Source organism: Canis lupus, chromosome 10, assembly GCF_048164855.1.
Source record: "Canis lupus baileyi chromosome 10, mCanLup2.hap1, whole genome shotgun sequence".
NCBI classification, from domain to species: Eukaryota; Metazoa; Chordata; class Mammalia; order Carnivora; family Canidae; genus Canis; species Canis lupus.
Genome location: NC_132847.1, coordinates 35,278,000 through 35,292,430, shown reverse-complemented (window position 1 = coordinate 35,292,430; position 14,431 = coordinate 35,278,000). Strand labels below are relative to the sequence as shown.

The 14,431-nt window shown below is 39.4% G+C and overlaps 1 long non-coding RNA gene across 1 annotated transcript in view; it reads left to right on the top strand.

The window, feature by feature from the left end:
* The first annotated feature begins 5,135 nt into the window (after positions 1-5,135).
* LOC140641458 (uncharacterized) overlaps positions 5,136-14,431 on the top strand; it is a 46,246-nt gene continuing 36,950 nt past the window's right edge. The window contains exon 1 of the long non-coding RNA XR_012037969.1: positions 5,136-5,597. This is a non-coding gene — a long non-coding RNA (uncharacterized lncRNA). The remainder of the gene's footprint in view (positions 5,598-14,431) is intronic.

Sequence of the window (14,431 nt, the reverse complement as noted above, 5' to 3'; positions counted from 1 at the left end):
ATATGACCATGGACATGTCACTAATCCTCCTGGATTCAGCTTCTTTACCTTCGAAGCATGAACATGGATTAACTGGCCTCAGGATTCCTTTCAGGAATAAAAATCCGTGTCCTGACTAAGGTAATATTCATATCACACGAACAAGAAGAATTAGGTAATATTTACTGAGAGTTCATTCAGTTTCAAGCTTTTCCATCAGTTGTTCAAATCCTTGGCTGCACACTGGAATCACCGGGGGGTGGGGGGGGTGGGGGGCATTTAAAAACTCTTATGCCAAGGCCTGTTCCCTAGAGGTTCAGATTTATTTGGACAGAGGTGGAAGGGGGCATTGGTAGCTTTTCAAAGCTCTCAGGTGACTCAGACATGCTTCAACTGTTACAAACTACCATCCACACTTGACATATATTAGATCACTAGTTCCGGTTTTATAAAAGTACTCTGTGAGGTATGTATTTTTGTCCCCATTTTGCAGACGAGGAAATATATTCAGGGAGGTTCAAATGTCTATCATAACCCCAGTGTGGTGGAGACAGAAATACAAGTCTCTTTTATTCAGAGACCCTGTTGCGTGTGTGCATTTTTTTTAACTGTAAATATATCATCAATGTTCTAAGCTGTTGATTGACTTCCTGACATTTCTTTCCTATGGTTACTATTTGTGTGATCACAGCACACATCCTTAAATGTCTTTTATTTAAATTTCCTTTTCATTCTCATATATTGAAACGGAATAATATACTACATTAGGGGTATGGATTTGCTTGATAGTCCCGTAAAGGATTCTTTTACATCCTGGAAACAAAAGTTGGAAGCCCGGGTGGTGATGTTCTGGAAAGTCATAGTGACTTGGTGTCCTTCAGTAGCTGACTGAGCCTGAAGAAGCTTCGAGAAGCTCGGAAAGAGGAGGCGTGAGCAACTTCTGCTGCCCCCCGCTAACCCGAAGTGCGCAGGAGGTGGTGGAGCAGCAAGGCAGTCCATGGGAAGTGAGGGACATTTCTATTAGACTCTGCCTCTGACCTCGTAGGCTTTGTTTGCCTTTGGTCAAACAGGCTGTCACCTCGGTTTCTAATGCTATTCCATTGGCCCAGGCCATTCTTACCACTTACCTTGTTATTAGCTCCACTGGAAATCTAATTACCTTTTCAAAAGTACAAAGCAATACACGTACCACCATAATTTTATTTACAGCCTTAATCCTACACAGCCAAAGTAAAGAGAAGTAGTCATCACCTGCTTGTATATTGTGCATCTCCTATCTGGTTCATTATCGGAGCTTCAGGAAACAAATGACAAACACCAGCATCCACAACACCCCCCCCCCCCCACACACACACACAAACGCACTCACACAGCATTCACTACTCTTCTTTATCTTGGAGGGCTCACCACCTACCAGTTCAGACTCCAACTGCCAATTCCCTCACCTGAAAGCAAGAAGGAATTGTATTTTCACTCCAGCATATAATTGGCAGATCCATATTTTGTTTTTGCTTGTTTTTTTTTCCTTTCAGTGAAATCAATGTGCCTTCTTTCTGACTTTCCCTGCCAGACATATCAGATTGTGTGAGGTTTACGGATGCACAATAATTCCCGGGCAACCTGAAAGCCAGGGAGACTACAGGAGATAGTGGGGGGAAGAGTGTCACGGAGAAAGCGTGAGTGAATAATAGATGACAGATTTGAGATAATTATTGGAGAGATGACAGAGAACATCACCAGGATTTGTTTTGCCAGGTTGTCATTTCAAAGACAATGAAGAACTATTAAATCGATATCTTTTTTTTTTCTCAGGGAAATGAGTACACAGATATTAAAGAATAAATGAAATGAATACACAAATACTAATTATAAATCCTGATTATGATAAGTTTGAGTAGCTGGCTACTTTATACAACACTGGAAGTGTTTGTTATGCAAATGCATAAAGTCTACCCAGTGGTCCTTCTAGATCACTGGCATTAGGTCCGGAACTATTGTGCCGAAAATAGGATGGTTGGCTCAACTCGGTTGGGGGTCATTTTATTGCCGATTTAACTAGTGTTAAATTAGTGGGTATTTAACTGTCACTAAAACAATTTAGGGCTCAATTCACTGAAGTATCATTTTTACTAATATTTTAGTGAAAGTGAAGAATTCTTCCTCCTGATGCTCTCCTGGGATGCTAAAGGCACCACTGTTTTTTAGTCTACAGTAATGAAACTTGCATTAGCAAAAGTGGGCTGGTTGCCTACTAAGGAAAAAATAATAATCTCCTTGAGAGCTGGGTATCCTGCTGGATTTTATGGCAGTAAAACCATTTTAACATCCCTCTTCACTGAATGAGATTTTTAAAAATTCCTAAAACAGGAGCCAAATTAGTATAATCCATCCTATTCGTGGAAGACCCTCACTGTAAGATTATCGCATTGAACTCCCAACTTTTTGTTTTAGGGTAGGAAAAAAAAAACATATTTCTCTACCAACACGAAACATGATCAACTCCAAATTCAAAAAGATTTACAAATGCCACAACACAGTTATCTACCAGCAAACATATCATTTCTTTGTTTCGTAGGACACCAAGGATGAATTATTCATGAGACCCCGTTTCAGATGCTTATTGTGTCTGGTGGCAAAGTCTCCGCCTGCTCAGCCCCGGGAAAGCTCTGGCGCTTTGCTGCAGGCACAGTGCTCCATGCCATCCAGGGACCAGCCGTGCGCTCTCGAGTTACTGGAGCAGCGCGAGCAGTTCCAGTGGCCTCAGCTGTGGAGACAGCTGTTTGCCCACCGTCTGTGATGGTAGAAATGTGTGAGAGGCTTCCCCCTAACAGCATGCCCCCCCCACACGCCACACACACACACACACACACATACACACACGCGCGCGCACAAACAACTCCCATGCCATGCATCATACACACAACCACCGAAGGGGTGCAGAGAAACCCGCGATCTGAGGACCAGAAGGAGCAATGCACCATAGCTTAGAATAGTTCTTTCTCTTCTAGGCAAAATCATTAGAAAAGAGGCTGCAGCATCCAAATCTAAACCTTTCTGGTAATTTATGTATCAAAAGGTTTGTGCATGCGTGAAATTCAAAATGATTTATTGTTTAGTTATTGCCTTATTTACTTACTTAATGGATTGATTGATGTGCCAGGCTGATCCCACAGACAACAGGGCTATTTTTTTTAAAGCTTGCTTTAAAGGAAATAGATTGCAAACAGGAGTTTCACTAACATAGTGAGTCAACCCCTCCTTCCTGGTTTGTATTCATAATGAGTTCCTTTTGGCTTTTGCCTGCTACCTGTCTATGGCTATACGTTGACACAAAATATTGCACCTTGCATACTGAGGGAAGTGGCAGGGATGAAGGAATAAAATATTACGTGTGGAAGGGTAAAATATGGGGAGAAAATCTGGATCAAACTCCAGAGTTTCAGCCAATATAAGCACCTATGATAGGCAATCTCTTGCATGGTGCTTGGGCTGGAAGCCATAGAGCCACTCTACAACAATGGGAGGTATTAGGATTCCATCTGGCTTCATTTCTCCGCCGAGGAAGGTGGTGCAGACAGAGAAGTCCCACAATTTGAATTCTTCCTGGAGACCTTGGATCATCTGTTTACTTCATGGATACTAAACTTAACTTTCATTTTCTAAGGATGTTACTACACCTGAATTAGTCAATGTAATAAAGTAAAATTCTCTACAATCATTGAAAAGATGGTTCTGAGGAAAGTTCTATAAACCTCTTCCTAACAAGCCTCGTGAAATTTCCTTATTACTTGATTAGAGGGTCCAAGATTTTCATTGGTCTTGGTGAATAAGGGCTGTATCAGGAAGGAGGTTGATTTGTTTCTAGAAATCGGATGTTGACTTTGTGCAGAACTCTACCTCGATGCTCTACGCATGTGACATTTCGGTAAAATCTCTGTAACCTCTTTTCCAAACGAACTCTAATTTGACATAATGCAGCGTAGAATGGCACCAGTCATCGGGCTTGCATCAGAAATGCATTTTATTTGGATTCAATTCAGACTCTTAACGAACTGGTTCCCGTAAATGCAGCAGATGGGAGTGTAGCAAATGGGAGCGGGTGTGCGGCCTCACACCCAGCATCCACTGCTGCTTCACTGTGCTAAAGCCTTTCCTGAGTTAGTTGGTTAGTTAGTTAGCTAATTAGTTAGGCACATTTCAACTGAAACTTTTAATTATAATTAACATATTTATCCTACCAATCCACCAACCTGAGGCCTGAAAGGCTACAGTCCGGCCAAGGCAAGTAGATTCTATCCTCAGCTTTCTCTGCTCTACTGATTAATATGGTGAATGCTGCCAGAAGATGATCCGACGGTTTATAAACCTGGCAAAGCTGGAGCCAGACCTTCTCTTCTAAAGGTCAATTAAAAATGTGACTTGCACTATAAACAGAAGTCTCCATAGAAGAATGCCATGCAGTGCCCAGAGTGGTCTCTTAATACAAAATATCAATTTGATTTTCCTCAGGAGATTCAGTCTCCTTTTGCAATGCAAATATTTTCAAGTGTACTAAACACGTTTTAGCACCTCAACATAGGCACTAAAACTATTTGCATGCAAAATTACCCAGAGTAGGCAGACAGGCACAAGCTTATGCTAGCACCATATGTGCTAAAGAATTTGAGCCAGGAAACGACTAGTATCTGGACGTTATTTACAATTTAAATTTAATTTTACATTATTATTCAAACGAGAGCTTATATATAAAGTCTCTATTAAAATTAATGCTTCACATGGAACCCAATTTCACCTAAAATTATATGTCTAATAGCGTTCGGGTGTTTTTGTTTCAGCTATCTGAGGCACTCAAGAGTACAATCCAGCACTTTTGTTCCTTGTCTTTCAACTCTACCTGCACGAGTGGCTCATTTTCCCCCCTAACAACATCTCTCAGAAAGAGCAGCAAAATTAATGTTGATTGCAAGGCCCAGAAATCAACACAAAACATAGACCAAGCCAGACACATGGAGGAGCATGAGCCATTTGAGGGAACACACACTACCTGGAAATAGCATAAAACACCGTCCACATTCAGATACAAAAACACCTTTTTTTTTTTTTTCTTTCCAAGAAGCTCTGCTTGGTGTTTTTGTGAACAAGGCAAATGACTTTGGTTTAGCCTTCAGTCTGCAAATTGCAATGTTCTGTGCTGTCCCCAGAAAATGGCACTTCTTTCTGTTCTTGAGAACACAACGAGCCCTGTATCTCTGCTAGGTTTGCGGCGTACATACATGAAGAAATCCTACGTCTATCAGCAAGGATTGGGTGGTGTGTTTAGTGATCATTTGTTAATGCCCATCAAGGCAAACATCACTCTCTTATTTATCTTTTCAAGTAATTTTCCATTTCAAGTTTGGTACAATCTCAGGTCTTCAATATCTTTGGTTTAAATATCTACTAGTTTATTTTTCTGTTCATTTCAGGACAGAAAAACTCCGTTGTATCAGAATGATTATTTCTAACTCTCTCTCCAATGTTCCTCAACGTTCCAGGGGGACTTATCTACTCTCCCAGGCTGGGCTGTTTGAGAAGCAGTGCTACCAGAACAATCACTTCCCGGCTCTCTGTCCAACTCGGTGAGGTGTTTGGAAATTGTTACATAGTGATCTATTTTAACTAAAAAATAGGAACAAAGGAAAAGTATCTTTTCAATACTAGGCTGTGAAACAAGTCTTTAAAAACCCACAGCGATGGACATGAATCTGGGGTGGAGGGAAATATAAGAAAAATCAATATACTGTGTTTTATCACAAGGATACCATCAAATATACCCAGAATTTAACTATGGAAAATTCTTCCCCCTGGATTAAAGATCCTCAAATTTATTATAAACCTAGTACATGCTAATTTTTCTTTGAAAATTTCAAGTATTATTTCCAGGTCAAATATTTGTTTTGCCTTTCTTTCTTTCTTTCTCTTTTTCTTTCTTTCTTTCTTTCTTTCTTTCTTTCTTTCTTTCTTTCATTTTCTTTCTTTCTTTCTTTCTTTCTTTCTTTCTTTCTTTCTTTCTTTCTTTCTTTCTTTCTTTCTTTCTTTCTTCATTTCCTTTCCTTTCCTTTCCTTCTTTCTTTCTTTCTTCATAGAGCAGGAGAAAGAAGCTACTTTCTTTCTTGACTTGCAATCAGTCTTCGAAATGTTGAATCATTGCCTAGGTGCATGAACTCAGTTCTGAGCAGCTTTAATTTATAGCAGCCAACATTTCTATAACATAAGCTCTCTAAAAGAGGCCCACAGAAGAACCAGAAATATGTGGTTGTGTAGAAAGTTTAATGGGAATGGAAAATCTCCACGTTTACATGTCTATCCTTGCATATTAATATCATTACATTTAAACGGTGGTTTGATTTCAAACATTGAATTAATTAGAAGGGAACTTCCAGGTCGAGTTATGAGGCCAAATCAAATGCCAACAGCTCCCTCTACTGACTACTAGAAGAAAACATTTGGTCTCTCCTTGAAAAAGAAATTTGCTGTTTAAGAGACATCTTCCCCAAATTAAATTTTTTGAAAAAAATCTAAGTTCCTTGGGAAGCCTGAAAGATGTTCACTTGTACTCAGTTATAGAGAGAAAAGAACTAAGAACTAAGAATTATGGAAATAGAAATGTGCAGTGTCTCCCCTCGATAAACAATCCCTACCTCCTCTAAAATGCATCTGGTCATTCTATTATATAGTTTGAGCTTACATAATCAGGGTTAGTTTTAGAATTGTATTTTCTCAAATTTGACAAAAAATGGTGAATTCATTTTCTGAAAGTTAAGAAATCTTCATGAAAGTATTCACTTTTTTCATAACTTCTTTGTCTCTGGCTGAGTTCTAAAAAAGAAAAAAGAAGAAAAAAACCCCAAGAACCATCTTATTGTTATCTCAATGAAGATAAGGTCGTATTTTACTTGTATATAGTTTGAAAGCAAAGACATTGGCTTCTTTCAGTTAAACTCTAGCATTTGATGTAATGAGTAATTTAAATAGGGCAGTAAACATTTTAAAATGTAAGAAATAAAACAAATTTCTTCCCAAACTCCTTGTCCCACTCTTTATGGAGACCACTGTCCTCCACCACCTGAAACAATTCATCTGTTTAGTTTCACTCATTTAGAGCTCTTTCTCCCTCAATTTCTAGTCACCCCCCTATACACATACACACATACAACTCTTGACCTCATTTTCACACAGCCCTATTCCCTGAACATAAATAGAAAATGTAGTAGCACACTCAGGAGTTTTCAAATCCCACTCATTTCAACAAGTGAGACTTGACAAGGTTGATATGATGAAGGTTTAGAACTTTGACGTAAATGCACTGTGAAGGGAAACCTTTCTTCTTTAGTAAGGACAAAACAGCACTGGAAAGACACTAACAGCTCTCTGTGTGTGGATATGTCCTTTTTTAAAAAAGATTTTATTTATTTATTTGAAAGAAAGTGAGAGAGAGTGAGAGAGCACAAGTTGGGGGCAGGGGTAGAGGGAGAAGCTGATTCCCTGCTGAGCAGGGAGTGATGTGGGCTCCATCCCAGGACCCCAGGATCATGAGGGAGCTGAAGGCAGATGCTTAACTGACTGAACCACCCAGGCGCCTCTGTGGTTGTGTCTTAAGGTGGTCTCCCTATCCCCACCAACTTACCGTATGAACTTCAAAAACAATCACGTAATTTTTGAAAGATTACCAAAATAGAATAATTCTTTTACTCATTTGTTTTTTTTTCCAACCCCCAGCACACACACACACACACACACATACACACACAGCCCCAAAATATATGTATCCTTCATCTTCATCTTTAGGAAGCAAGTCATTTCTGTTTTCTTTTTAATGTGTTTTTTTTTTCTTTTTCTTTCTTTCTTTTTTTTTTAGATTTTATTTATTCATGATAGACATACAGAGAGAGAGGCAGAGAGACAGGTTTCATACAGGGAGTCCGACATGGCACTCGATCCCAGGTCTCCAGGATCAGGCCCTGGGCTGAAGGCAGGTGCTAAACCACTGAGCCACCTGGGCTGCCCATCATTTCTGTTTTTGTTTTATTTTTTAACCCTGCATCTTGAACTTGATATCTTAATTTGGGAAATCACACTTACTTCCTAAAGCATCCATAATTGGTGTTGAAGCCACTGAGAATCTTTATATGACAAGTTCTTCCCTGTTTAACAATATTATTACTATTGAATTATAGTACATACTAGCAGGCAGCATTTTTAGGAGATTTTTTATTTCACTAATTCTCTTTTAGAAGTTGAACTTTGGCAACATTATGTTAAAAACGTGGCTTTGGAATCAGGTCTCTTCGACTCAAACCTCACCTGTGTCACTTAGAAACTGTGTGACCCGAGGCCGGTCACTTAAACTAAGTGAGCCTCAAGGTCCTCCTTTGTCAAGAGTGAACAATCGTATGTCTTTGCCCAGTTGGGTGGATTCGTTGAGGCCACCATGAAATAATGTGTGTAACCTGCTTCAGCAGAACACTTGTTACATGACACACAAGCAGTGTTGCTACTGCTGCTTTACAAACAAGAAGACAAGTCCCATGTGAATGAAATAATATAACTTTATTTTCTGAAAAAAAAATATCATCACAGTCATCCAAGGAAGCCCTGAATATGGATGGCTTTGATTGGAAACTTTAAAGCAAATACTGTCCAAAACAAGGATTCCAGTTTGATGGGTGAAGCAGCCCTCTTTCTTAGGTGAGAGAGCACAGCAGTGTTCTTTCCTATGGCAGGAGAGACACCATTTGCCATGGGGCAGCCAGCAGTGGCTTCCCTGGAACCAGAGAATAAAGTGGTTTTTATTGGGTCATTTGGAGAGATCACCCACTGGACAATGTGTCAAAATAGAGTTGTCAATCATTGGGAACAAGGGTTGCAAATCCGGGCTCTAAAAGTGGAGAATGCAGTTCCAACCCCACCTCTGGCCCCAACTTGCCATGTGACCTGAGGCCCATTCTTCACTTTCATTTTTCTGTTCTGCAAAATGAGGATAGGGTCGAACTCCCAGAGCTGGAGGAGGATTTGTGATTGTGGATTATCATAAAGATTTGGCATGATCTGGCTTCTTCCCTCCTCTGCATGCCCTTCTGCTTCAGCCCTCATGTGTGACCCTTCTGCTGAAGCCAAACCAGCCTTCCTGGAAGTCTGGATCCTTCATTCTGGCCAGGCTCCCTCACACTATGTGATCTATTTAATGCCTGCTCCTTGATCATTCTGGTAGGCCCAATTCCTTTGATATTATTCTCCAACTACCTTACAGTTCTCCTCCATCACGGCTCTTACCATATATTTAATTTGATTGACTGTCTCTCTACTAGACCAAGAGCCACGCAATGGCAAGGAGTAACTATTTTGTTCACTATTATAACTTCCACGGTTGTCAAAGAATAGGTACTTAATATTTATTGAACAAATAAATGAAAACCTAATGCATAATAGGTACTTGAGAAATGGTAGTTATTCCTACAAAACCTCCATATCAATGGGAACTTCGAGGTCATCTGGAGGTTTGTCCAAAGCACTTTCCTTCAAATATGTATCCAACCATTTTACACTACCTTAAGATCAGTGGGCAAGGAATCAAGATGTCAAAATCAACAGAGGCCTATTAAAACCTTCACTTATTATCCAATGGCATCCACATTTCCCTCGCTTGGCCTGAATTGGCCTCCCTCTTATAATGAAAACAGTCTCTCCGCTGCAAAGAGCCACGAGGGTGACGACCGTACAGCCGAGCCTTGCACTCCGGCAGGGCATTTTGTGCAGTTATGGAATTGGAAAGCATTTACTTCGGGAGGAGAATCCTGTTGGGACGTCTGCATGGGCCTTCCGATGCCGCGAGGTGGAATGTGGATGTGTGGGGCTGGGAGGTCCTGAAACTGCATTTTCAGAGGTTCCTCCGTCTTTTATTTGTATACTGCCACCACTACCCACCCCTTTAAAATGCTGTCACTGGGTAGAGATGGCGATAATGCCTGGGAAATATTTTAATGCCATAATAAAAGTCACTGGGAGGGTGGCAACACAAGAAAGAAAGGGTAGTGGTAAAACTGGAGAAACATTTAAAATTTTTTTCCACTCATTAAAAAAAAAAAAATAACCCTTGGAGACTTGACGGGCAGGAAATGCTGCCACTTTATGGCCTTTTTAGTCAAATGCCTTTACAGGCATATCCCTTTAACCTGTATTATTAATATTGATCCCTCGGGGCTTCATGCAATTTCCACCTCCTCCCTCAGACTACCCCAAGACACTCTGACCTTTTTTCCTGAATTCCCATTATGCCTCGGTGCACACTTTACTCTTTCCCCAATTGCTTCTGACATTTATTTTTCTCTCTCAACTACCTTGGAAGGTAGGCACAATGAGGCTAGGGAATACCCCTTTGAAAAGGAATTGGTAAGGAAACTAGTTTGAGAACACATGTCAGTTTGGGAACAGCTAGATTCAACTGCAATTCCATTTCTTGACTCTTACTATTAGTGAGAAGCTGGCTCAGGATCTAGGCAAGAAGGAAAGAATACCTTGTCTTACCAAGTTATTGTTAGATCAAATTAGATTAAAACCTAGTCAACTAGTGGGGCAACTAGTGGGGCTCAGTCAGTCAGGCATCTGACTTTTGGTTTCAGCTCAGGTCATGAGATCTAGCCCAGCTTTGGGCTCCATGCTTAGTATGGAATCTGCTTGAGATTCTCTCTTTCTCCTTCTTCTACTGCTCTTCCCCCAGCTCATGCTCTCTCTCTTTCTTTCTCAAATAAATAAATAAATAAATAAATAAATAAATAAATAAAATCTTAAAAAAAAAAAAAAAACCAACCTGGTCAATTAGCGACAAGTACTGGTTATCAATTGAGTTAAATTGATTCCAACAGTTTTTGTAAAGTTTCTGCATTTGTGTTTTTCTTTTTTGTTGTTGTTTTTATTTTCTGATGAGGAAAGTAAACAAAGCCTTTCAGAAATTTTGAATAACTCAGAAATGTATAAAAGAAGAAAATGCAATTAGCAACTGCCATATTTAAGGGATTACTATGTGCAGTGACCCTGTAGTTTGTTACTTATTTATATGATCCCTTTTAATTTCAGCAGCAACACAGGAGGTAGATACTAATATTATTCCCATTTTACATTTGAAACAACAAAGGCAAGGGGTACCTAGGGCCACACATTAAGTGAGCAACTTGGAAATCAAATCCAATTGTTCCCTCCAGAACACAACCACAATGCTAGAGGACATAACAAAATTATTCATAAAGCAACCACGTCACATCACAGAGGAAAAATCCACACTACCAATATGTTGTGAACTCAATCATATTTCTTTCCTTTTTTTTTCATATTTCTTTCCAATTATATTTTTATACACACACGCACACACACATACACAAACAGAGCTAGGTAGTATTTCCTAAATCAAAAATGGGATCATACTATATATATGGTTTTTTACAGTATGTTTTTGGTCTTTTAATGGAATAAAAATTCTTTAGATATATGCTTTCAGTAGTGTCTTTGATCCATTCCTCTTCCTTCATGGAACCTCTCTGCACTTGTTGAACTGTCAAATGATTCCCAGTCCTCAGCATACGATTTTCCTCCAGGTTAAATTTACCACGAATTAGGATCATCCATATTATAATCAAGATGCAATTCGTTCATTGTGGTAAGGAGGTAATTATATAAGCTTCTGGATGTGCCATTTGTGATTCAGACCTTGTCAGAAAAAGGCTTTTGTAATCATCCTTTAGCCCGTCCCATGATGCTGCCCCATTTTTGAAGAGTGTTTGAAAAAAGAGGTAACCCAGTAGAGTCTAATTCTGCCCCACTGTACCAGAATGTACTGCCACACTGCCTAGAAGCCAAAAACGAACCTTCCCTGTCATGTCAACAAGCCTGATCACCGATCAGAGAACAGCACCATGGTGTGGCAGAGCTGCGGGGCCTGGGCCTGAAGACAGGTCTGGGATGCTCATCAGTCATGACTTGGTACAAACGGACTATATTTTGAGCAAGGAAATTGCTGTCTCAGTTTCCTCATTGTAGATTACAACAAGATTTTCTCTGCTGCATTACAGGCTGGGGCTGAGAATGAAGTGCCAGGCTACTTCATGCCACTGCAGTTTATTATTATTATTAACTAGACAGGTCTAAACAACCATGCACGTGTTCAAAAAGAAAGAGCCTAGAAGACTATTAGGCCTATCCTTTCAATGCATAGAAATGCCTACAAAATTCACAGAGGCTCCATTTGTTCTGGAGGAAAAATTAAGACCACTGTTGCCTCATGGAAGGGAAGAATGTATCAAAAATAGGAGTTGGCATCTGGGTTGCTCAAGGGTTGAGCATCTGCCTTCTGCTCAGGGCGTGACCCTGGGGTCTTGGGATCAAGTCCAGCATTGGGCTCCCTGAAGAGAGCCTGCTTCTCCCTCTGCCTGTGTCCCTGCCTCTCTCTCTCTCTGTGTCTCTCATGAATAAATAATTTAAAAAAATAGGAGTTGACTTTATTTTTAATTAGACATATCTGAAGATGCTTGATTTTTCTTTTTTGCTCATTGATTTCTATTTGAACCTTAAAGCCCCTTCTGAGTTTTCAGTCATCCCTACTTTTCTTTCCTTGGGTCCATGATGCAAAGCTTCATGCTCCTTAGAATACAGAGTGGACAAAAATAGCCAGAGTTCCCCTCCTTGAATGCAAGCCGATGCCCTCTCTGGCTGTGGCTTATACAAGTTCTTTTGTGGCTTGGAGCAGAGTGCCTTGCCCAGAAAGAAGACTTTACTTTCAACTTGACATGGGTAGGTTGAGACCCTGTTCTTCACCCCATAGTCACTGTCTTGGTCACTGCATTTCTCTTAACACCTGGACATTGACCTACCATGTAAATAGTCATGTTGTATAAAAATTCAGTGAAGGGTGAATCTTCTCATTAGGGTGTGTTTCTAGGATCCTTCTAATAAAAGACTTTGGTCAGAGAATCATACCACGACTGGCATGCTGGTTGTAGTTTCTATGCTTTTATTTTTTCCGAAAATTTTCTTGTCCCTTTATTTTTGTTCTCTCACTAATTTCTTGGGAATACATCTCTCCAAAGTTGAAAATTCTCTTAATGTTATCACAATGCAAATCTGGGCCAGCATTGTATGATATGGGATTTATTGGATTTTTTACTGAACTTCTCCCAGTTTTATTTCAATAGAGTTTTACATCATGATTCCACTAAGCATGTATTTCCAAATGATGGACTGTTAAAAAGATCCTACCTTCTTTCCCCTCTCTTCTGTTCTTAAACATCTCATGGTTCTTCTTTGGCAGCCTCTTGAAAAATGAATCTGGCTTTTTGGACTCAAAACTCAGAACAGTATCTGCCCTGCCTCTATGATAATGGGCTGGTAATTTTATTTCTAAACTTGAGCCTGAAATCCCAGAGGAAATATTTTTTTATACTTTGTGCTATATGTGTGGTAGTATGATTCTTGCATCAAGAAGCAAAAGTAATTATGGTTTACTTCAGTAATATAAATGCTTATATAAAATAAAAAGTAAAAAAAAAAAAAGTAAAGAAGAAGAAGAAGAAGAAGAAGGAGATCTTGTTAGAGTTGACTTTCCATTTGGTTCAAAGTTAACATGCCCAACTGCCAGTTATAACCCACCCCTTTAAAAGAATTTCATATCCTGTGGTTATTTGCCCTCAAATTTCACATCACTATTCATCCTTCTATTATGTGTAAATGAGGAAGCAGTCCAATAAAAACTGTCAAGGCAACTTTTATTTGAAAAACAGATTTACATATAATATACTACCAGCTTTTCTCCATCTTTTAAAAAAAGATTTTCTAGCCTGCCATAGTTAAAAATATTATACTGAAATGTTCACGTGTTATGTGAAAAAGGAGGGCAGAAAGTGCTTTGTTGCCAAAAAAGAAAAAAAAAAAAAAAAAAAAACTAAGTAAAAGTTTTGCCGGCTCTAATCCTTATTCATGAAATGACCCTGAACAAGACAGCCAATGTCTCAAAACCTCAGTTTTCTCACTTATAACCTGAGGATCAAAGCAACTTTTGCCACGGGATCTTGCCATTCCTCTGATGAGTTACAAGTGTGGGCAGAAGATCTAAAAGGAACAACCAAAGAATTGACAAGATTTTTCTGATCGTTTGCCTTTGAGGATTTGATGATTAATATTAACCCATATGATGTTTTTCCTTCTATCTTAGCTTCACAGAGTATCTGGCAAATTGTGTGCAGTCAATAAATGCTTTTTGAATAACTATATTTTTTAAATATCTCAAGCAATCAGTCTTCTGATATTGCCTTCTGAGAAGGCAATAGCCTTCTTAAGTACATCACAGTTCATAAGTAAAACAGTAATTAAGTTTTATTATGTGCCAACACTGAAGTACACTACTCAAACACAGCACTTGCACTTATGT